The 23,889-nt window shown below is 40.9% G+C and overlaps 1 protein-coding gene and 1 long non-coding RNA gene across 11 annotated transcripts in view; one reads left to right on the top strand and one right to left on the bottom strand.

Moving 5' to 3' along the window:
* Positions 1-16,672, bottom strand: part of LOC127057616 (uncharacterized) — a 703,575-nt gene extending 686,903 nt beyond the window's left edge. The window contains exon 1 of the long non-coding RNA XR_007776138.1: positions 16,347-16,672. This is a non-coding gene — a long non-coding RNA (uncharacterized LOC127057616). The remainder of the gene's footprint in view (positions 1-16,346) is intronic.
* Positions 1-23,889, top strand: part of RBFOX1 (RNA binding fox-1 homolog 1) — a 2,697,109-nt gene that overhangs the window by 1,493,172 nt on the left and 1,180,048 nt on the right. The gene's annotated exons all lie outside the window — the stretch shown is intronic.

The following is a 23,889-nucleotide window of genomic DNA, read 5'->3' as shown; positions in this document are numbered from 1 at the left end:
AAGGTCAGAAATGGGAGAGAAATGAAACATGATCAAGTATTGTTCTTACGTGATTGCAGCACAAGATAAGAAATAACACACAAAGTGATTCTGAGAAGTATATAGTTTTTTACAAGTGAAAACATCTTATCCAAACTTGTTGTGATGTTTTATTAAAATATTTAATATTTAAGTGAGAGTTCTTTTTAAGCTAACTCAAGATCACTGAAGCAATCTTTCAGCCTATTTTGCTTTATTTAGATGGATATTAGGTTTCAGGCACTTTTCTGCAAATTATTTCATCAGAAGGCATTATGCTCTTAGAATTATTAGAAGAGGCCAAGGGCTTTCGTATGACTATTCTTCAGTAGTTGAGATGAAATTTTTGGGGACCAGAAATGCAGTTTGAAACTTACCTCATAGAAAAGCAATATGGCAACTTTTTAAGCGTATTCACTTAGGGAGAAATATTGGTTCCTTTAAAAATAAAGTCATGGCATTGTCTCATTATTTTCCAGTCAGTGGGCTTGTTATATAATTAATCTGGAAATCAATATTGAAAACTTGTTTTTTTTCTGGTTTTGAAGTATATTACAAATAAAGTTTTCTTGTCAGTAGCATTTACAGAGGTCAACACTAATACAAGTTCAGTAACATACACAGAAATATAGGAAATGGCTTTTCAAAGGTACTCTTTTTTAGTATGACTAAAAATGTCATATTGCATATTTCCACTTGTTTTCAGAGTAATAATAGAGTTGCATGCTTGATTTGCATAATTTGCATACATCTTTCAGTCAGTAGGGGGTAAGAAGTGCAGCTTTGTCTAAAAAGATGCATAATAAACAAGTCTCCCCTAAAATCCATTATTCCTTGCATTACATCTTGATCAGAGAAAACTGATATTTTGGGAAAATTAGATACTTGGAATGGCATTCATGAGGCTAACAAAAAAAACCCCTATGAATTATTGATGAAGTCCTTTTAATCAGAGGTATTCTCAGCATTTATTTCCAAAATGTTTAAGGGGGTTAAGTTTAATTTTTATAACCAGGAATATTTGCTCAACTGTAGTGTATTGACTCAGAAAACTGATTCAGCCTTCTTCTGTATGGTTTTTAAGAGAGTCTCACAGGCACATGGAGACAATAAAAGTAGTAGCAAAGCTACTGTATTCTATGAGATTTTGCATTCCATGCTTTTATTTAATATGAACTTCAATTTTGGTACTGAGAGTGTGTTTGCTTTGGGGATTAATATATAGAATTTAAGCACTTCTTTACATTGATCTTCATAATGCATTTTCAGGATTTGATTTCAGTTAACCAGGTTAAATTATATACGATGTGATTTACCATTCAGATTCTTTGAAAATAAAACACAATACAGTTTCTTCCACCAGGTTGCATATGAATAGCAGATTATTTTTGTTAGATAATTAGTTGTCTTTACCCCCTCCCAATTGGTCTTGCAATAAAAGTTACTTTTTTAAAAGTGCTAAAATGGAGACCTTGCTTGAGTCAGCAGTTAAAATCCACTTTTTGTTCAGCAAAAATAGCTTATGAATTCAAGCAATTAAAAATGACAAAAAGCCCAATTTTACTTCTTGGACTTAACATGCTTTCATTTTTTTTTCTTTTTCAGCTGTATAAAGAATTCAGAGTATTCTTTCCTGTCAGGTGCTTGCAAAAAATACAGAAACTATTAGAAAAATCCTTCCTCTGCATTTGCCTGTGCAATTTTTATTTGAATACTTCACCATCAACAAATGCTATATTGACAGTCAAATGCATGTAATATTATTTGGTTTTGGAAACTTCTCATTTACTTTCCTATATTTTGATTCATGTAACTTAGAGAGAATAGTAAATTGCCTGTAGGAATCAACCACAAGGATTTCTCTTAGCTAATATTAGCATGAGGAAAATGTATATTTTGTTAAGGACAATTAGTTATATAATTGAAGAGCTACATCTAGGTGGTTAATATTAATATTGGATATCATTGCTTTTCAGTGATTTACACAAGTTGTATATGGAATTCTACCCTTTATATAATGTTGGATGTGAATCTAACCTTGGAAAAAATAAACTGATCATGCTCCATAAATTAGCTGGATAGTCTTCCTCCAAAATAACAGGCTGACACTGAAAATATAAATATGAATTTATTTTGTTAACTTTATAAATGTGTGTCTAAGAGCTAGGCATATGGGTTTTTCCCTTATAAAAAGTTAAATGTTTTAGTTTTATAAATAATAATAAGTAGAGGGAAATTCATTTTTAGATAATGAAAAGTGAAGTGCAGGAGAAGAACTGGAGCACAGACACAAGGCTTGTTTTTGGCTATTAGTTAAAATAACACTGGTCTACAATTTTTGAGAAGTCGTCTGCTTCAGAGATAAAATGTGATATTTATTATGTATTTTGATGTGCTGAATTCAAATATAACAATTAAAACAACTGATTGGCTACTGTTTCTAAGATATTTAAGTTTTTACATTTTATGTCTATGTCTATTGTGTAGATAGTAGAGTTTTAATCATAAATTGTAAACCTAGGTCTTTTCATGTGTTTATGGTTGTTTTACATGATAATATTTCACCTGTCCTGTTTATGTAACACTTTAAAAATCAGCAAAAGGGTTATATAAATAAAATTTATTATGAAACAAAAGGCAAAAAGCTATTATGTACATAGTTCAGTCCTATTCAGTGTCTACTCGGCGCTTCTTGGCTTGTCTCTTGTATTCATTAAATGGAGCATCTCTTGTCACTGTCCAGCAATAGTCTGCAAGTATTGATGGGCTCCATTTGCCCTAATAGCCTGCCAGGAGATTCCACTGCTGTAGTCTGGAGCCCAACAGCTCTGCCTTACTCTTGGGTAGTTCCAAATCCCTGACAAGGTCATTCAGTTCACTTTGTGTTATGAGGTGTGGTTCAGAGGAGGAGGATGGGAGAAAATGTGGGTCCTGTGACATGGATGGTTCAAGACCAGAAGTTTCATCCTCTTCCTCTTCCTCGTCTGACTCAAGTGAGAATGATTCTGGTGCATCAGGAACTGGCAGTTCTTCTCTGTGGGGTACTGGGCGTATAGCTGATGGAATGTTTGGATAATGCACAGTCCACTTTTTCTTCTTTGACACACCTTTCCCAACTGGAGGCACCATGCAGAAGTAACAATTGCTGGTCTGATCTGTTGGCTCTCTCCAAATCATTGGCACTGCAAAAGGCATAGATTTCCTTTTCCTGTTCAACCACTGGCCAAGATTTGTTGCACAAGTGTTGCAGCATATGTGTGGGGCCCACCTCTTGTCCTGATCTCCAATTTTGCAGCCAAAAGAAAGATGATAGGCTTTCTTAACCATAGTGGTTAGACTGTGCTTTTGTGATGCAAAAGTCACTTCACCACAAACATAGCAGAAGTTATCTGCACTGTTCACACAAGTATGAGGCATCTCTGCTCACTTTGGCTAAACAGAAATGTGTCCCTTTGCAAAATCAAACGCTGACAAAGAAGAGAGCACGACACTGTATGATTTCTACAGCTGATATAAGGCAATTTGTTCAGCAGAGTGATGTAAGCTTCGTTATAATTGCATCATCCATGACTTCTAGGAATAACATGATGCAATTCATATCATGTATGATGCAATACCAGCTTCAGATTGCATCATTCATTGTTTTGCCTCAAAAGCAAGTACTGTCCAAACCCAGTCATAGATTTATTCATAGATCCAGTCAAAGATGTATTTTAGTAATTTCTGGTTTAAATTGAGATCCCTTCCCTTTATAACTCACTTCGCCGCTGCCATTCCCAAGTCAAGGGTCATATATACTGACCCAATCGCATATCTTGAAAACTAGAGCCAATCAACAATTTTAAGCATCATTTTCGTTCTCAGTGACCCAGAATTAGTAAAGTTGGACTACATTTATTTCAGAAGCATTTTGGCTGTAGAGCAGTGTAATTAATCCTAACCAGATTGTTCTCTAATCTGTATATACAAAAATTTATTATATAAATTAAGAAACAGCTTTGGAATTTCAGTGCTGCTTATTTAAAATACTATTCTCCTGTAACTTGGAGTTAACACTGTCATATGAGACTTGCAACAAAAAATAGCATCATTTCAGTGATTAATCACACTTACAATAATGCAACAGTGTCTTTGAAGAACTGCTGCCACATTCAGGCAAGCTTTAAAAAACACATTATTTAACCCAAGCCTCATTAGACTGTCATGTATTTTTCCTTTTGTACTATTGCTGATTACCAAGATATTTATATGTAAGCAGATAGTGTCTCCTATTTAATCATCCTGATTTTCTGGCCCAATTCATAATCTGTGATGCCACAGAGCTAGTGACTGCAGCTCTGTTACTGCTTCTGATTTGTGATGTCCCAAACTTCTGGGGTATGATACCAATGAATAACGTGGACAACATAAACGGGTTGATTAAAAAGGATAGGTCAGCCATGTAAATAGAGAAAGTTTAGTAATTGGCAGTAATAGGTGTGACAGTCCCAAACCAGTGGGATACAGGAGTCTGGTAGAGGGCAAATATACTAGGCACTGGATGAGTAGTTTTCTGTTCCCTGAGTGACCAGAGCAGGGGCTGCACTAGAGTAATCAGAAACCTGCTAGAACCAGTTAAGGCAGACGGGCTGATTAGATCACCTGCAGCCAATCAAGGCAGGCTAATCAGGGCACCTGGGTTTAAAAAGGAGCTCACTCCAGTCAGGTTTAGGGGAGCCAGAGGAGAAGAAGTGTGTGTGAGGAGCTGGGAGCAAGAGGCACAAGGAGCTGAGTGTGAGAAGGTGTGCTGCTGGAGGACTAAGGAGTACAAGCGTTATCAGACACCAGGAGGAAGGTCCTCTGGTGAGGATAAAGATGATGTTTGGAGGAGGCCATGGGGAAGTAGCCCAGGGAGTTGTAGCTGTCATGCAGCTGTTACAGCAAGTACTATAGACAGCTGCAATCCACAGGGCCCTGGGCTGGAACCTGGAGTAGAGGGTGGGCCTGATTTTCCCCCAAACCTCCCAACTCCTGATCAGACACTGGAGGAGTTGACCCAGACTGTGGGGAAGATCACTGAGGTGAGCAAATCTGCCAATAAGCGCAGGACCCACCAAGGTAGAGGAGGAACTTTGTCACATAGGAAACAACAAAGCAAAGATGCAAACCAAAATAGGTTTAGTTAGAATAGTCTGCAAGACTAGATGGATCATGAAATATCATTTTTTTCCTTTTGAGAAAGTTTGATTATTTAGAAAGCTGTGAACAGTGTCAGTTTTGCACATCCTTCCTACTTGCCAAATTAATTAAGCCAGTGCTACACAAGGCCACCGCTTTATTTACATATCACATAAAAATGAAACATTAATCATGGCAGTTCCCCGAGAATATTACTGCTGACTTGTCAAGGAGCAAAACTAACCAAGAATAAAATCCCATTCCAAACAGCATTTCATTCCATCAAAGAGTCCTCAGTTGTCCACAGTATTACAAATTCAACTCCAATGAAATGTGTATAGATTCTGCCAACACCACAGCTTCAAAATCATCTTCATTTCTTTTACTTCCTTCTGCACATTTGGAGGTACAAGGAGGTACCAATCTGAAACATAATTCTAGGCCACTCTTCCTTGGAAAGTGAGCATCCTTTTTTTAGTTCCCAAAGGAAGGAAACAGGAAAATATCCTATGGATCACACGATTTTGACTTGCAGCAATTATATTTACGAAGGGCAAACATGGTGACCATGCTATTAGGTGTTTTGAAGCCTCTTTCAAATAGATGCAACTATTTTTTTTAATTGCTTCCTCCTACCAACGAACCACTGTAACAAGGAGAACCCATCTAAGTGGGGGAGAAGTCTGGTTAGTCCATGAGGAAATATGGGGAGCATCCATGCCTGAAAAATGGCTCCCCCTGCCACATGGGAACAAGAAAAAGTATGTGCTGCTCCCAGGAGGAAGGGAGAAGGAGAGATGCACAAACCAGGACTGACCAGCTCCCTCCTCGCGTTGGGTTTGCTGCCTCCCACTTACTGGTGAGGGGGAAGGGAGTGGTAGCTAACTTGCTCTCACATTCCCCCCCCCAATAATTTTAAAACTCATCCTTCTATAGTTATAGATAGTTATCTGTTTCTAGGATGCTGGGGATCTGACCAATCACATATTTTTGGGAAGTATTTTTTCCTGTTGCCTGAGGTCTGTTGAGGTTATTTTTCACCTTCACGGAAGCATTATGGAGGAACACTTGGAGTAAACAAGAGAGAGATTTAGAATTCTAAAATTAAACAAAAGTATAGGAATATATAGCTGTTGTGGATTGTGTCTAGTGTGGATAAAAGCTAAAAAGGCCCACTCCCAGAGGTAAATGAGACCTGGGATTTTAGCTAGTGGACCTTGTGCCTGTAAGGGGAAGCCTGAAGACTTCACAGACATAGGTCCCCTGTGGTACTATCACCTTCCTGCCCCACGGGTGAAGGATTAGAGGATTCATAAGGGAGCTGAGTCCTGGCTGTCAGGGGAGGTGCTTATCCCATTACTGGGGGAGCCCTGTAACCACATGCAATTAAATACACTCATGTAGCAGGTTGACATGATTTTGCTATTGACCCACTCCGTTAGCAGGTTTTAGAAGCCTGTGTGAAAAGCTAATGTTTTAGTGACCTCATTGTGACACCCTGAGGGGTTGCTCATTAACTGCTCCCTTAATAAAAAGGAGGTGAGAGTAGCTCTCTAGGGAGAGCAAACTAGGAAGCTGGGGCTGAGGATGACCTGGTTGGTACCCTCGTGACAGTCAACATTGGACAGGGATGTGTGTTACGAGTTACCAATAAAGCCAAACCTTATGAAGGGTGTTGATGTGGTTACCGAGAGCCTTTCAACTGACTTCAGTGGGGTATGGATCAAGCCCTGACTGAACATCTGTGTGCCCTGTTGAGAATGGAATAGGAACTTCATTCATTGAAATTGCTCTTGATCTCAGAGACAGAAGTGCAGTGGAGCTAGAACAATTTGTATCGTGAGGGTGCTGAGAACCATTGAACAAAACTGTGAACTCTGCATATGATGGAAACCACTTCAAGCCTGAGGGTGCTGCCACACCAACCACACCCCTAGTTCCAGGACCTCTGCAGAAGTGATGCATCTAAATTGATTTAAAATTAAAGACTTACAAACTTTTTATATTGACTGACATTTTCTTATTGTTCACCCATTTGTGGACACTAACTATTAATTGATGTCAAACAGAGTAGATGGGTAGGTTCAAATCAAGGAAAGATTGTTCATACATTAACCGTTTTTACTCTTACTATTACATTATTGTTCGCAGTATGCATACTGTAGATTTAACAACAGTGTTAAAAATAAGGTGGGATTTTGAAAAGGGCTTTGCAGTGGCTTAACTCTGCTCTATTCTAGTCAATGGTAACAAATTACCTTGAAGTTCATAGGCATTTTGAATGCTGAATTTTGGTTGGCCCATCTCTGTTTTTTTAACTTCAGCCATATTTTTGAATTTAGACTTTGATCTCAAATCACACTACAGTTTAGGTCAATATAATCTGGTGAGGAATCAAGATCTATAGATGTAATGTTATATTGGATACTAGACACTCAGTGATCACAGAACTCTGTCCAAGCATGGTGAATAAACCAGACTCAATGTTTCTTAGAAAAGAGGCCTTTAATATTAATCTGACTTGTTGTGATCTACTAATGAGTTTCAAGTAGTCAGAGTATACCTGGATATTAAATTTGCTATTTTTATATTGAAAATGCAGGATATATTTTGTACTAGACTTCCTTGCTAGGATATTCAACAACAGTTAACTCTGCAGTTGTCTAGCCCTCCTAAATGTCAGTCCTTGCCGTCTCTTGGACTTACTGTTAGACTTCAATGGAGTAAGTTAATTTAATCCTACCAATTAAAAAAAAATAAAACTGGGTATTGTAGGCTATTATGCCCTCCTCTGGCAGTACAGAGCAGGGGGTGAGGCTGTAAAGCCATCTTAGGTGGCCACTGGGGAGTCCCACATACAGAATGCAAGTGGAGTGGCTGACTCTGTGTTACCATCCTTTTGCAGCTTCTGGCATACAGAGTGTAGGCAGCATGATCAGAGGAGAAGGGCTGTGAACATTGGACAACCATACTGGATCAGACCAATGGACCATCTAGCTTAGTATCCTGGCCAGTGCCAGATTCTTCAGAGAGAAGGAACAGAACAGGGCAGTTTCAAGTAATCTATTCTCTGTTGTCCACTGCTAGCTTCTGGCAGTTGGAGGTTTAGGAATATCTGGAGAGTGGGGTTTGTGTCCCTGACCATCTTGGCTAATAGCCACTGATGGACCTGTCCTATACTTTTGGCCTTCACAGGGCGCTTCATAGGCCTTCACTGGCAGCTAGGCGCAACTTAGAACATTCTTGAGTTGCAACAGGGGTTCATGATTGAAGGGGGGCAGCATAAACATGGCACAAAGCCACCTTATATTAAAGCTGATTAGGTAATTTTAGCAGTTAAGTTTGGACCATATTACAAAATCTCTATGTGCAACTTGATATATTCTAATTGACCCATATGTGAGTATGCAGTGGTGGTGGAAGAGAGGGACGCATGTTTCTTCTCCTTATGTGGCTGATGCAAGAGCCAAACACATGGTGTTCTATGCACTCACCATGAAGGTTTCTTCTCCCCTCTTGTCTGGAGATGCACAGCACTCAAAAGGGATAGAAGGCATAGATGGGGGTTATGCTAAGTTCCTTACAGAGGTGAAGCAGATGTTTACTTTTCATTCCAGGAACTCTTCTGGCTGTGAGCTGGAATGTCACTGGGAAACGGGCTATCCTACCATGACACAATTTAGTCCTTGGTAATCTAGAGTGATCAAATGGTAATTTACAAAGATTACAGACTAAATTATCTTCTTCAGCAGGAGAGAGCACAAGATTGTAACTACAAACCTAAAGTGGAGCAAGTTAATTTGTTGCCTGCTTTATACAAGGCCTTGCCTATAACTTTGAAAACATTTTGACTTCTGGCAAAATTTTATCATAAAAACTTGAGATATAAATTATTAATAACAAAGAGGGATTCACCTCTGTATATTCTTTTTTTTAAAAGATAATGTCATGACTCTGAAATTATAAAACTGATTTCCCATGAAATGCTTAGTTTCCTATTCTATATTTATTAAGCAAATTAATTTGCTGATAGTCTCATTCCTGAAGATCCTAACTTCTCACTGTGAAATATTCATTGTACATTGGTAAAAATTCTCTTGGACATTGCTTTCTATGAGTTAAGGCTACATGAAGTTGTATTATAATTACCTTCCTCATAATAATACCTAATTCTGATAAGCCTGAAAACGGTTGTCTTAAAATAAAATGCCAATGCTTATCCTCTCAGCTGTACTCTTCTGTATGGTACATAAAGTATGATAAAGGGTATGCTACTGGATTTTTTTTATTCACCTGTCATAAACAGATAGCTAAGGGTTAATGTCTCTTTCACCTGGAAAGGAGTAACCTGAAACACCTGACCAGAGGACCAATCAGGAAACAAGACTTTTTCAAATCTGGGTGGAGGGAAGTTTGTGTGTGAGTTCTTTGTTCTTTGTCTGGTGTCTGACCCTCTCGGCTATCTCTCTCTATCTCCAAGCTTTCTAATCTTCTGTTTCCAAGTTGTAAGTACAAAGATAGGAAGACCATAGGTTTATATTGTTTTCTTTTGTATTTACATGGGTATAGTTGCTGGAATGTGTTAAATTATATTCTTTTTGGATAAGGCTGTTTATTCATTTTTTCTTTTAAGCAAATGACCCTGTATTTGTCACCTTAATACAGAGAGACCATTTTAATGTATTTTTCTTTCTTTTTATAAAGCTTTCTTCTTTAGACCTGTTGGAGTTTTTCTTTAGTGGGAATTCCAGGGAATTAAGTCTGCAACTCACCAGGGAATTGGTGGGAGGAAGAAGTCAGGGGGAAAATCTCTTTGTGTTAGATTTACCAAGCCTGACTTTGCATACCCTCTGGGTGAAGAGGGAAGTACTTGTGTTTCCAGGACTGGAAATAGGGAGGGTGGAATCCCTCTGTTTAGATTCACGGAGCTTGCTTCTGTATATCTCTCCAGGAACCCAGGGAGGGAACACCTGGAGGGGGGAAGGGAAATGGTTTATTCCCCTTTGTTGTGAGACTCAAGGAATTTGGGTCTTTGGGGTCCCCAGGGAAGGTTTTTGTGGGGACCAGAGTGCCCCAAAACACTCTAATTTTTTGGGTGGTGGCAGCTTTACCAGGTCCAAGCTGGTAACTAAGCTTGGAGGTTTTCATGCTAACCCCCATATTTTGGACGCTAAGGTCCAAATCTGGGAATAGGTTATGACATCACCGTTCAAATGTTTCATCGTATAATGAAAAGCACATGAAAGTATGAAAATTATATTGTGTGCCAAATTTCCTATTGTGAAAGATGTTTATTATATTTTGATGGAAACACTGCAATAACAAAGCCCTTTTAATAGACTATCAGTACAGTTACAATATGTTTAGGTTTGGAAAATTTAAAGGAATTGGTACTGAGCAAATACTGTAACACATATCTGTGCTTTGTATTAAGACTTCATGGTCTCCTGAGGGTTTTTTTTGTTTTTTTGTTTTTTGTTTTAAGCTTTTGAAAAGACAAGCAAACTAAACTCATCTGACTTTACTCTACTTTTTCTAGAAAGTCAGTTTCAATTGTAGAAATTACACACACTTTCTCATCTCCCAGTCATAATGTTATTCAGTAACTTCTAGGTTTTCTGTGGGGTGGGGAAGTCAAGTTATAGCAAACATTTTAGAGAGCACAGTACTGGCTGCTTATTATTATTTAACACTAATGTTAGAATAGCTAGCAGAGACCAACCAGACTGGGGCCCATTGCACTAGGTGCTGTACAAACATAGAAAATGACACTCTTACCCCAAAGAGCTTGCTGTCTAAATGATAAGACATGACAAGGGGGTCAGACAAAAAAGCAGGCTAGAGTGGGGACACAAGGGAACAAAAGTAATTGGATGTGCATGGTTCTTAGCCAATCAGGAGCAGCAATTGCAACTCGCCATCTGCATAGGCATTATTCAAAGCACTTTCAGTCTGATGTAAAATTGGCCAGGGAAGACTTAGGGTTAAACTACGTTTGCCTCAGAATATGAAGGGAGTGAAGAGAAAGAGAAGACCCCCTTCCTCTCTGAGATTCCTGTTTAAGAGTCCTTCATATTGAGGAAAGGGAGATGGTGCTCCCATGAACATTGTACACCAAAGAGAGGTGTGTGTCTGAATGATGTGAGGTCAAGGCTGTGAGATAGATCAGTGTGTTTCAGCAAAACTGGTGCTGGATGAGCATATGCTACATCTTTTCATAAAGATGGATCAAGGACACTGGTGAATGCTTTTCCACCATGCTCCAGAATCTATAGTGGCATAATGTCAGCTCCTGCCCTAACCAACCATAATTCCTCTAGTCTCTATCACCAACTTCCCAGTAGTGTGGTTGCTCTAGCCTTCTCTGAACAGGCAGTAGAATCAAGTATGGAGTGCTGGAACAATATAATGAAACAATGCTGATGTTAAACAAGCTCTTGTAGCTTTAAAAAATACTGTAGCAAATAGAACAAGTGATATGGCAGCACTAAATAGAATTCTTTATATCTGTATTAAAAGTAGTTGTGAAGACAGTCATTAGTCACAGGCATTTCAAACTTCAACCGGTTTATAAAGTATTTAATATTTTAATATGCTTCAGTGTAAAGCCATCTGTTGCAGTGACAGAACAAAATGTTGAGAACAAGAACAAACGTATGTTTGTGGAAGTGCTCCACGAAATGTTAACAAGAAAGACATGAGATACACAGCAGTGTCTTGTAGCAAATAGGCAGGGGGATTGAAAAACATGGCAATCATCTTCTTTATTTACAATTATGTTTTTGTTCTAATTTCTCTTTGTGTAGAAGCGTAAAAAAAATAATTCTGTCAATACAGATGGCTAGGGAGACAGGAAAATTGAGTAAACTATTATGTATGCGTACCTTTAGTACTTTTCTCATATTTCTGCTCTCTTCTTATTTAATCTTTTATAATTTTAAGCTTCCATAAATATTACAGAAAACAGTTGTTCATTGTAATTTACTTAGTGTTATAAATCTGTGGGGCTTCTCACAGCATGTTACCCAGCCCCAAATATCCATGGCTGCCCGGGGGGTGGAGAGGGTAAGTGGGGTAATTTGTCCCAAGCTCCGGGGGGCCCTTCAGTGCTGCCGAAGATGCGGAGCGACTGAAGGGCCCCCCCGCAGCCGAAATGCCGCCGAACACCCGGACTGCCGCTGGGTTGAGTACAAGCACCGCAGCTCCCCCGCTTTGCCCCAGGCCCCCTGAATCTTCTGGGCGGCCCTGCAAATATCTCCCCTTAGGAGCTACCAAAGACTTATTAGAACTGTTTGGGCTTTTTTAGGGATATTTATTGGTTTCACTGCACAAAGCACATGAGTCACCTCATGATGTTCTGAAGTTAAAATGTATTATTTTGTCATACCTCTTAACCTGCCGTAGCCCAAGTATGGAACACAGTGTGGGATAATGAGGCACACATAAGAGACTTAGGAAGCATAAAATGTCCCACAGACATTAAAGAGAAAATAAAATCCTTAAGAAAAGATACTTGGAATCTTTTCTCAGCAGGAGCTGCCAGAAGCAAAATCTAGTTGTAAAAAGTCTATATGGTTAATCCTTTAGTTATAAGGTTATAAACATACAGTTTGTAATGGCTCTGTTCTCTCCAGGTATCTCTAATCTCTCTCCAGGTCTATGTGAGGAAGAACTGAACTACCGTGTATATGGTCCCATGTTAACATTCAGTGAGTTTTCCAGGAAGGGCGTTTTCTGTATAGAAGGACAGATCCAAGCTGAATGTGCCATGTGTTTAGCATTGAACAATTGTTTAAGGTTTGTTTCCCCACTTCCCCAGAAGTATCAAGTATTGGCCACTTTTCTAGGCAGGACACCAAAGAGGATGGACCAGTTATCTGATTTTGTATGGCAAATCATATATTCCTAGATGCAAGGGGAGTTGATGTCTTATAAACTGTAGGTTTTATACTGTTAATTAAAACCCTGTTTTCCTAATGGGATTCATAATGTATACTTAAGATGAGGCATACACATGAAGAAAGATAATGGGATTAGATGAAAAATGTCTTGATGAGCCTGAAATGTGGGATTCAGAAAACTTTAATGAAATAAAATGGTGGTGATAGGGGGTAGGATGGGGGGAATCAATTATTGCAAACTACACTGGCAACATCCCACTGACATAATAAAAGTAAAATTATTGGAGTACTTTAAATATTATCATCAATGTGCCTTGGTTGTTTCTGTTCAACACGACACCATTAGCCAAAGACATTAATCTAGAAAATTGCCTATGGGTTGGTGTACTTAGTCTTTCAGCTACATTAAATTGCATTACTGATACCTTTATAACAATAAGAGATATAAGTGTGCGAAGCAACAATTTCTGATCTTTATTTAAGGGTTCAGATAAATATACCTTTTTCTGAATTTGTGTGTAGCAATAGTGACATCTTGTGGCTAAATAGAAAATCTCGAATCTGTGAATATATATTTTTTTACACTATTTCTGTTGATTGGAGGATGTTTAAAAAGTTATCTCCAAAAAACTCTGAATACATTTCATGTAAACTATCAAGTGTATTGTAAAAGGCCTATGCTGTGATATTACCTTCCCAACAGCCCATAATTCTTAAAATAATAATACAACAGTTGCCATACTGGATCAGACCTGTGGTCCATTAGAATATTATTGTTTCTGATAATGGTCAGCAATGGAAGCTTCAAAGGAATGTGCAGGAAACCTTACAGTAGGCACATGTGGGATAACCTACCCCCCAGGAAGATCTCATCATAATGACTGATATTTAAGAGATTAACTTAAACTCTAAAGAGTGAGGCTTTATATCCCTCTAAAACACCCTTTTAAAAAAAGCTTGAATTTTTATTACTCTAGATATTCTTGCTGTTCATAGAAATATCCAGTTCCCCTTTAAAACTTCCTAAATTCTCAGCTTCAATGGCACACTGTGTCGATGAGCTCTATAGTCTAATTAAGCATTATGCATTTTTTAAAGTATTTCCTTTTATATATGTCACTTTTCAGTGTTGGTGCACAGCCCCTTGTTCTTGTTTTATGAGAGAGAGAGAACAGAAGTTCCCAATCTACCATCTCTGTACCATGCATTATTTTGTTTACTTTTATTCATCTCCTTTCTCAGGTAAACAATTCTGATATTTTCAGTTTCTCTTCATCTGATTTTTTTTTTCCCGATGCAGTCTCTTTCTATCATTGGCATCATCCTTCTCTGAGCCCTCTTCAGTTCTGTAGTATCCTTTATTAAATGGGTGACCACTACTGAACACAGTATTCCAGAAAAGGGTACACTGTTGATTTATATAAAGGCATTATAATTTTTATGCTATTCTACATCCCATTCTTCATGAGTCATAACATTTTGCTAGCTTTTTTTCACCACAGCTGCACATTGAGGAGAGGGCTTCAATGAATTGTCTGTAGTAATGTCCAGGTCTTTTTCTTGAAGTCATACTATTAATTTAGAATCCTGCAAGGTGTGCAATTCATATTTTCCCACCAATATATATTATTTTGCATTTACCAATATTTACTTTTTCCTGATGTTGTGTTGCACATTCACCTAACTTTAAGTCTCCCTGAAGTACCTTGCAGCCTCCTCTGGAGCTGACTAACCTAAACAGTTTTCTGTCATCAGCAAATGGGTGCTATCTCACTCCTCAACTCTTTTTCCATATCATTAACACATACGTTAATCAGCACTGGTTCTAATATGGAATTTTGAGGCACCCTGTTATCATCTGGTTTTCCCTTGTCCACTATTTTATGATATGTTCAAAGAACTATAGACTAGTGAGGCACGATTTTCCTTTGCAAAAAATAATTTTGCTCCTGTTTAGAGAAATTAAGACTATTTACACAAAAGACTCTTATATTAAAAAAGACATGCACATACATTAGAAATACTGTTTATGTACTGTCTTTACCTGCTATATGTCAGATGTACTGCCATACTAATTTGTATCTTGACTACTTATTGGCAAGCAATGATATAAGAAGTACATTATTATCATGGCAGATGGCATTTGTATACAGACAATTGTAAAAGAGGTTCTGTTAGAATGATGACTGTTATGATGGCCTTACTATTCTCTTTGTGGATTTCTTCATATAGAGATTAAATAGCTGAAACTGAAGCTTTTATGTATTCTCAGTTACTGGTTTACTTACAACTTTTCTTGCCTCTCATATTATGACTGGTGAGAAAAGTGATGGATGAACTTTAAAAGGCTCAAAATATAAGTTCAGAAAAGCACTCAAAAGTTCGTATGCTTTCCAAAATGTATTCCCTTTGCACTTGAAAAATTGGCACTGACAGTATGATGAGAACAGGATTTCCCAAAATTTCTTATGTCTCTCAACCTTCAAACTTCTCAGTGCGTGACATAAAAAATTACAGTGTGTCACAGAGGACTGAAATGCAGAACACCTGTGTTTTTCTGTGCCATGCAAACAGTTATAATGTATTTTAACTATAGGACATATTTTAAGAATGTTGTCTCTTTTTAAAGTAGAAAAGTACATGACTTCTGAATTCAGTTTTCTGCAACCATAAGGACACCTCATGTGGGTTGTCAGATCCTCAGCACAGCCGTCTGCCACTTAAGTTAAGAGGGTAACCATTATCTATGTAAAATAGCCACCACAAGGGGACTTGATGCACATACTGCTTGTGAATTACACAATTATTTGCTAGACACCTGTAGAATCCTGGAGATCAGGGATCATGAGAATCAATCTTCAATCTGAAAGGGAATTGTAGTGTAGTGGTTAGAGACAGGGTAGGTTTGGTATATCCATCAAGTGAGACAATGTTTCTGAGCAGATAAGGCTTAGTCCTGCTTTACTAGTATTCTGTTCTTATCTCTGCTAAAAGTGACATAGTACAACTTCTCCATGACTTATTTATAAAATAGAGGTGAAATGATATTTATCTCCCTTTTAGGGGGTAGTGTATAAGGCCTCACCCTATAATAAAGCCTGTGAAGTGCAGAACTATAAATGGCAGTAGAGGTGAGATCAGCACTTATGGGATTCTGCTTCTCAGTTTACCTGTGCACCTTTCCCTAGGCTGTAGGTAAATCGTGGGATCTCTGTCTACATCTGTCATAAACAGATAGCTAAGGGTTAATGTCTCTTTAACCTGAAGCACCTGACCAGAGGACCAATCAGGAAACCGGATTTTTAGACCAATCAGGAAACCGGATTTTTTCAACTTTGGGTGGAGGGAATTGAGTGTCTGAGTCTTTTGTCTGTCTGCCTGCTTTCTCTGAGCTTTGGAGAAGTAGTTTCTACTTTCTAGTTTTCTGTTTCTAAGTGTAAGGACAAAGAGATCAGATAGTAAGTTCTATGGTTTCTTTTCTTTGGTATTTGCATGAATATAAGTGCTGGAGTGCTTTGATTTGTATTCTTTTTGAATAAGGCTGTTTATTCAATATTCTTTTAAGCAATTGACCCTGTATTGTATCATCTTAATACAGAGAGATCATTTGTATGTATTTTTCTTTCTTTTTATATAAAGCTTTCTTTTAAGACCTGTTGGAGTTTTTCTTTACTTCAGGGAAATTGAGTCTGTACTCACCAGGGAATTGGTGGGAGGAAGAAATCAAGGGGAGATCTGTGTGTTGGATTGCTAGCCTGATTTTGCATTCCCTCTGGGGGAATAGGAAAGTACTTTTTGTTTCCAGGATTGAAACAGAGAGGGGGAGTCACTCTGTGTAGTTTCACAGAGCTTGTGTCTATGTATCTCTCCAGGAGCACCTGGAGGGGGGAAGGGAAAAAGGATTATTTCCCTTTGTTGTGAGACTCAAGGGATTTGGGTCTTGGGGTCCCCAGGGAAGGTTTTTTCAGGGGGACCAGAGTGCCCCAAAACACTCTAATTTTTTGGGTGGTGGCAGCAGGTACCAGGTCCAAGCTGGTAACTAAGCTTGGAGGTTTTCATGCTAACCCCCATATTTTGGACGCTAAGGTCCAAATCTGGGACTAAGGTTATGATATGGTGGCAGCGGTGGGAGGGATAGACAGAATCCAGAAGCCAGTAGGAATATTATATTTTTCTCTTCTCTGCTAAGGGTTTTTTAGCAGAGAGAAACAGTTGGTTTTAAAAGGGAACCAGAGAGAATTTTTTTTTCTGCTCTCTCTGGCAGTTTGTGGCTTGCATGTTAAGCAAGAAGCCATTACCAGACTGTTAAGGGTCTTTTGTCATGCAATAGCCCTCCCATTAGGAGGCAAGTTCCAGCACTATATGCATGCAAATAAAGTGGTTTTTCAGGTTTACTTAACATTGAAGATTAGCTAAAGGCACTGTTGCTAGGCAGACTTCAGGAGGCAAGAGAACCTGCAGTTCAGAAGATAAACACTGGAGGGCACCCCAACCCAAGAAAACAAGAACCATGACTTCTAAGGCAAAAATTGAGGCCGAAGAACAATTCAGAGAAGCTGAACACAGGCGACAACTGGAAATAAAACAAAAAGAGATGGAGATGAAAGAAAGAGAAGAACAAATCAAACAGGCAGCACACAAAAGAAAACTAGAGGAAGAAGAGTTCGCCCACCGAAGGAAACAAGAAGAAGAAGAGTTGGCCCACCGCCGAGAAATGGAAAAGCACCAAAAAGAAATGGAAAAACAACAAAAAGAAATGGAAAAACAACAAAAAGAGAATGAAGAGAAGGAAAAACAGAGAAAACATGAACTGGAGTTGGCAAAAGCTGGGCTGCATGTGCCAGCCAACCCTAACAACCCGGCGCCCATTATTGCTCCACAGCACAGGAAATTTCCCACCTACAAGGCAGGTGATGACACCGAGGCCTTCTTGGAAAATTTTGAAAGAGCCTGTCTTGGGTACAGCATTCCCGAAGACCAGTACATGGTAGAATTGAGGTCACAGCTCAGTGGACCTTTAGCAGAGGTGGCAGCTGAAATGCCTAAGCAGCAAATAAATGACTATAAACTTTTTCAAACCAAGGCCAGATACAGAATGGGGATAACCCCAAATCATGCCCGTCGGCGCTTCAGAACCCAAAAGTGGAAACCAGAGGTGTCATTTCCCAAACACACCTACTACATTGCAAAAAACTATGAGGCCTGGATAACAGGAAACAACATTCAAACCTTGGAAGAACTGCACCTCCTCATACAAATGGAGCAGTTCTTGGATGGTGTTCCTAAAGACATCACACGGTACATTCAAGATGGAAATCCCAAAGATATCGCTGAGGCGGGGGAGATTGGAGCCAAATGGATGGAACTGGCAGAAAGCAAGAAAGCTACTGTCAAGGGGAACGATTACCCCAGGGGGCACACAGACCATAAACCCTACAACTGAGGACAGCCAAAGACCCCACATACCACCCAAGTAAAGCCACAGACACCCTACCCTTCCACCTCACCAGTCTCCAGTAACTCACCTCGGCCCAGTGACCCATCAGATGGAAGATGCTTTAAGTGTAATGAACTGGGACATATCAAGGCCAACTGTCCAAAGAACACCATGCGAGTGCAATTCATTACACCACCATCACCCCAAAGATCCCCAGGCCCGGATGCCTCTCAAATACCCTTGGAGCGAAGGGAAAATTTGAGAGTGGGCGGAAAGAAGGTTACTGCGTGGAGAGACACGGGGGCACAAGTGTCAGCTATCCACCAATCCTTCGTTGACCCCAAATTCATCAACCCAAAGGCCAAAGTTACAATTTACCCCTTCATGTCACAAGCTGTAGACTTGCCTACAGCTCAACTGCTTGTCCAGTACAAAGGCTGGTCAGGAATGTGGACTTTTGCAGTCTATGACAATTATCCTATCCCCATGCTACTGGGGGAAGACTTGGCCAACCAGGTAAGGCGGGCCAAGAGAGTGGGAATGGTTACACGTAGCCAAACCAGGCAAGCTTCCAGACCCATTCCTGTTCCTGAGCCGTCCACAGAGGCCCCGTCTGTGTTACCAGAGACCCAGACAGAGGTAGTGGACCCGGATTCCATGCCTACCACTGAAACAGCCACAGCATCTCCAGTCCCAGGCCCGGAACTGGAACAGCAACCAGCACCAGCAAGTGCAACTACATTTTCAAACTCAACGCCAGAGGGCGCCAGCGAGCCAAAACTGGCAGAAGCAACAGACAGCCATACCCAAAAGGCTCAGCCAGAGCCTGAAATACCCTCAGGTGCACCAGCGGAGAGCGGTTCACCAGCAACGGAAACAACCCCATCACCTACATCGCTTCCAGAGGGACCAAGCCCAAGTCCACAGTCTGAGGAAGAACTGGTGACCCCAGCCTCAAGGGAACAGTTCCAGACTGAGCAGGAAGCAGATGACAGCCTTCAGAAAGCGTGGGCGGCGGCACGAGCACCCCACCGCCTCTCAGCTCTTCTAATTGATCCCGGTTTGTTATAGACCAAGGACTTTTATACAAGGAAATTCTTTCTGGTGGACACCGGGAAGAATGGCAGCCGCAAAAACAGTTGGTGGTTCCAACTAAGTACCGGGGGAAGCTCTTAAGCTTAGCCCATGATCATCCCAGTGGCCATGCTGGGGTGAACAGAACCAAGGACCGGTTGGGGAAGTCCTTCCACTGGGAGGGGATGGGCAAGGACGTTGCCAAGTATGTCCGGTCTTGTGAGGTATGCCAAAGAGTGGGAAAGCCTCAAGACCAGGTCAAGGCCCCTCTCCAGCCACTCCCCATAATTGAGGTCCCATTTCAGCGAGTAGCTGTGGATATTCTGGGCCCTTTCCCAAAAAAGACGCCCAGAGGAAAGCAGTACGTACTGACTTTAGTGGACTTTGCTACCCGATGGCCGGAAGCAGTAGCTCTAGGCAACACCAGGGCTAACACTGTGTGCCTGGCCCTAACAGACATCTTTGCCAGGGTAGGTTGGCCCTCCGACATCCTTACAGATTCAGGGTCTAATTTCCTGGCAGGGACCATGGAAAAACTGTGGGAAACTCATGGGGTGAATCACTTGGTTGCCACCCCGTACCACCATCAAACCAATGGCCTGGTGAAAAGGTTCAATGGAACTTTGGGGGCCATGATACGAAAATTCATCAACGAATTCTCCAATAATTGGGACCTAGTGTTGCAGCAGTTGCTGTTTGCCTACAGGGCTGTACCACATCCCAGTTTAGGGTTTTCACCATTTGAACTTGTGTATGGTCACGAGGTTAAGGGGCCATTACAGTTGGTGAAGCAGCAATGGGAGAGGTTTACGCCTTCTCCAGGAACTAACATTCTGGACTTTGTAAGCAACCTACAAAGCACCCTCCGACACTCTTTAGCCCTTTCTAGAGAGAACCTAGAGGATGCTCAAGAAGAGCAAAAGGCCTGGTATGACAGACATGCCAGAGAACGTTCCTTCAAGGTTGGAGACCAGGTTATGGTCTTGAAGGCGCAACAGGCCCATAAGATGGAAGCATCATGGGAAGGGCCATTCACGGTCCAAGAGCGCCTGGGAGCTGTAAACTACCTCATAGCATTTCCCAATTCCTCACTAAAGCCTAAAGTGTACCATGTTAATTCTCTCAAGCCTTTCTATTCCAGAGACTTACAGGTTTGTCAGTTTACAGTCCAGGGAGATGATGCTGAGTGGCCTGACGGTGTCTACTAGGACGGGAAAAAAGACGGTGGCGTGGAAGAGGTGAACCTCTCAACCACCCTGGAACGTCTGCAGCGGCGACAAATCAAGGAGCTGTGCACTAGCTTCGCCCCATTGTTCTCAGCCACCCCAGGACAGACTGAACGGGCATACCACTCCATTGATACAGGTAATGCTCACCCAATCAGAACCCCACCCTACCGAGTGTCTCCTCATGCCCAAGCTGCTATAGAACGGGAGATCCAGAACATGCTACAGATGGGTATAATCCGCTCATCTACCAGTGCATGGGCATCTCCAGTGGTTCTGGTACCCAAACCAGATGGGGAAATACGCTTTTGCGTGGACTACCGTAAGCTAAATGCTGTAACTCGTCCGGACAACTATCCAATGCCACGTACCGATGAGCTATTGGAGAAGTTGGGACGTGCCCAGTTCATCTCTACAATAGACTTAACCAAGGGGTACTGGCAAGTACCGCTAGATGAACCTGCCAAGGAGAGGTCAGCATTCGTCACCCATGCGGGGGTGTATAAATTCAATGTCCTTCCTTTCAGCCTTCGAAATGCACCCGCCACCTTCCAGAGGCTGGTAGATGGTCTACTAGCTGGACTGGGAGAATTTGCAGTTGCCTACCTCGATGATGTGGCCATTTTTTCAGATTCCTGGCCCGAACACCTACTACACCTGGAAAAGGTCTTTGAGCGCATCAGGCAGGCAGGACTAACTGTTAAGGCCAAAAAGTGTCAAATAGGCCAAAACAGAGTGACTTACCTGGGGCACCAGGTGGGTCGAGGAACCATAAACCCCCTACAGGCCAAGGTGGATGCTATCCAAAAGTGGCCTGTCCCACGGTCCAAAAAGCAGGTCCAATCCTTCTTAGGCTTGGCCGGATACTACAGGCGATTTGTACCACACTACAGCCAAATCGCTGCCCCACTGACCGACCTGACCAAAAAGACCCAGCCAAATGCAGTTAAGTGGACTGATGAGTGTCAAAAGGCCTTTACCCAGCTTAAGGCGATGCTCATGTCTGACCCTGTGCTCAGGGCCCCGGACTTTGACAAGCCATTCCTAGTAACCACGGATGCATCTGAGCGTGGTATAGGAGCAGTGCTCATGCAGGAAGCAACAGATCACAACTTCCATCCTGTCGTGTTTCTCAGTAAGAAACTGTCTGAGAGGGAAAGTCACTGGTCAGTCAGTGAAAAGGAATGCTATGCCATTGTGTACGCCCTGGAAAAGCTACGCCCATATGTTTGGGGACGGCGGTTCCAACTACAAACTGACCATGCTGCACTAAAGTGGCTTCATACGGCCAAGGGGAACAACAAGAAACTTCTTCGTTGGAGTTTAGCTCTCCAAGATTTTGATTTTGAAATTCAACACATCACAGGAGCTTCTAACAAAGTAGCTGATGCACTCTCCCGTGAGAGTTTCCCAGAATCTAGTAGTTAAAAAGTGTTCTTAAAATGTAGAAGTCTGTTAGTTATATACTTAGGAGTATATGTAAAGGTGTATGTGTTGTATTAATCTGTTTATTTTCAAGTTCTAGAAGGAAATCGCCGCCAGTGAGCTTCCCCAATGTCTGCAATTTGGGGGGCGTGTCATAAACAGATAGCTAAGGGTTAATGTCTCTTTCACCTGAAGCACCTGACCAGAGGACCAATCAGGAAACCGGATTTTTAGACCAATCAGGAAACCGGATTTTTTCAACTTTGGGTGGAGGGAATTGAGTGTCTGAGTCTTTTGTCTGTCTGCCTGCTTTCTCTGAGCTTTGGAGAAGTAGTTTCTACTTTCTAGTCTTCTGTTTCTAAGTGTAAGGACAAAGAGATCAGATAGTAAGTTCTATGGTTTCTTTTCTGTGGTATTTGCATGAATATAAGTGCTGGAGTGCTTTGATTTGTATTCTTTTTGAATAAGGCTGTTTATTCAATATTCTTTTAAGCAATTGACCCTGTATTGTATCATCTTAATACAGAGAGATCATTTGTATGTATTTTTCTTTCTTTTTATATAAAGCTTTCTTTTAAGACCTGTTGGAGTTTTTCTTTACTTCAGGGAAATTGAGTCTGTACTCACCAGGGAATTGGTGGGAGGAAGAAATCAAGGGGAGATCTGTGTGTTGGATTGCTAGCCTGATTTTGCATTCCCTCTGGGGGAATAGGAAAGTACTTTTTGTTTCCAGGATTTGAAACAGAGAGGGGGAGTCACTCTGTGTAGTTTCACAGAGCTTGTGTCTATGTATCTCTCCAGGAGCACCTGGAGGGGGGAAGGGAAAAAGGATTATTTCCCTTTGTTGTGAGACTCAAGGGATTTGGGTCTTGGGGTCCCCAGGGAAGGTTTTTTCAGGGGGACCAGAGTGCCCCAAAACACTCTAATTTTTTGGGTGGTGGCAGCAGGTACCAGGTCCAAGCTGGTAACTAAGCTTGGAGGTTTTCATGCTAACCCCCATATTTTGGACGCTAAGGTCCAAATCTGGGACTAAGGTTCTCCTCTCCGCCCCCCAATAATATGCAGAATGTCCTGTAAAATGCAGCACACTTGAGAGCTCTGACTTCTAGGACATAAAAAAGGGACATAACTGCTTTTCTGAGATACTGCTACTACCATTTTGTACATATCTTACCTAACAGTCTTTCTGATACCTTCCTGGAAGAGACTATCTTTCTTTTTTTTTAAAAGAAAAGTGTAGTTACATGAAATGACATTGATTCTACTAATTGCAGTGCAGTAACCTCCTGTGATGGCTCTTGGGGTACCCAAGACCTTGTAACAACCTGCTTCCAGAGTGCGGGAGTCCTGACTCTGGTAGATGGGTGTTAGCTCCCTAATACCACCAGCTTTTTAGGCACCCAAGCATTCTCCTGTATGCTATGACAGCCCTGACTTTGCCTGGCAGGTTAACAGGTGCTGCATCCCAGACTCCAGGTCCCCTTGAAGCATTCTACTGTGATGTCCAGTCTGAGACACTGGCTGCTCACAGAAATCCCAGGGAATGAGAAAACCGTGGGTAAATTGCTACTAGTAATACTATGGGCAACTAACCATCAGATATTCTGTGTAATGTTCTGTGTATTACCAATATTCCTTAACTCTTGTTGAG

The sequence above is a fragment of the Gopherus flavomarginatus genome, chromosome 9 (assembly GCF_025201925.1).
Source record: "Gopherus flavomarginatus isolate rGopFla2 chromosome 9, rGopFla2.mat.asm, whole genome shotgun sequence".
Lineage (NCBI taxonomy): Eukaryota > Metazoa > Chordata > Testudines > Testudinidae > Gopherus > Gopherus flavomarginatus.
The sequence above is the reverse complement of the archived record's forward strand: the minus strand, read 5'-3'. Positions and strand labels throughout refer to the sequence as shown.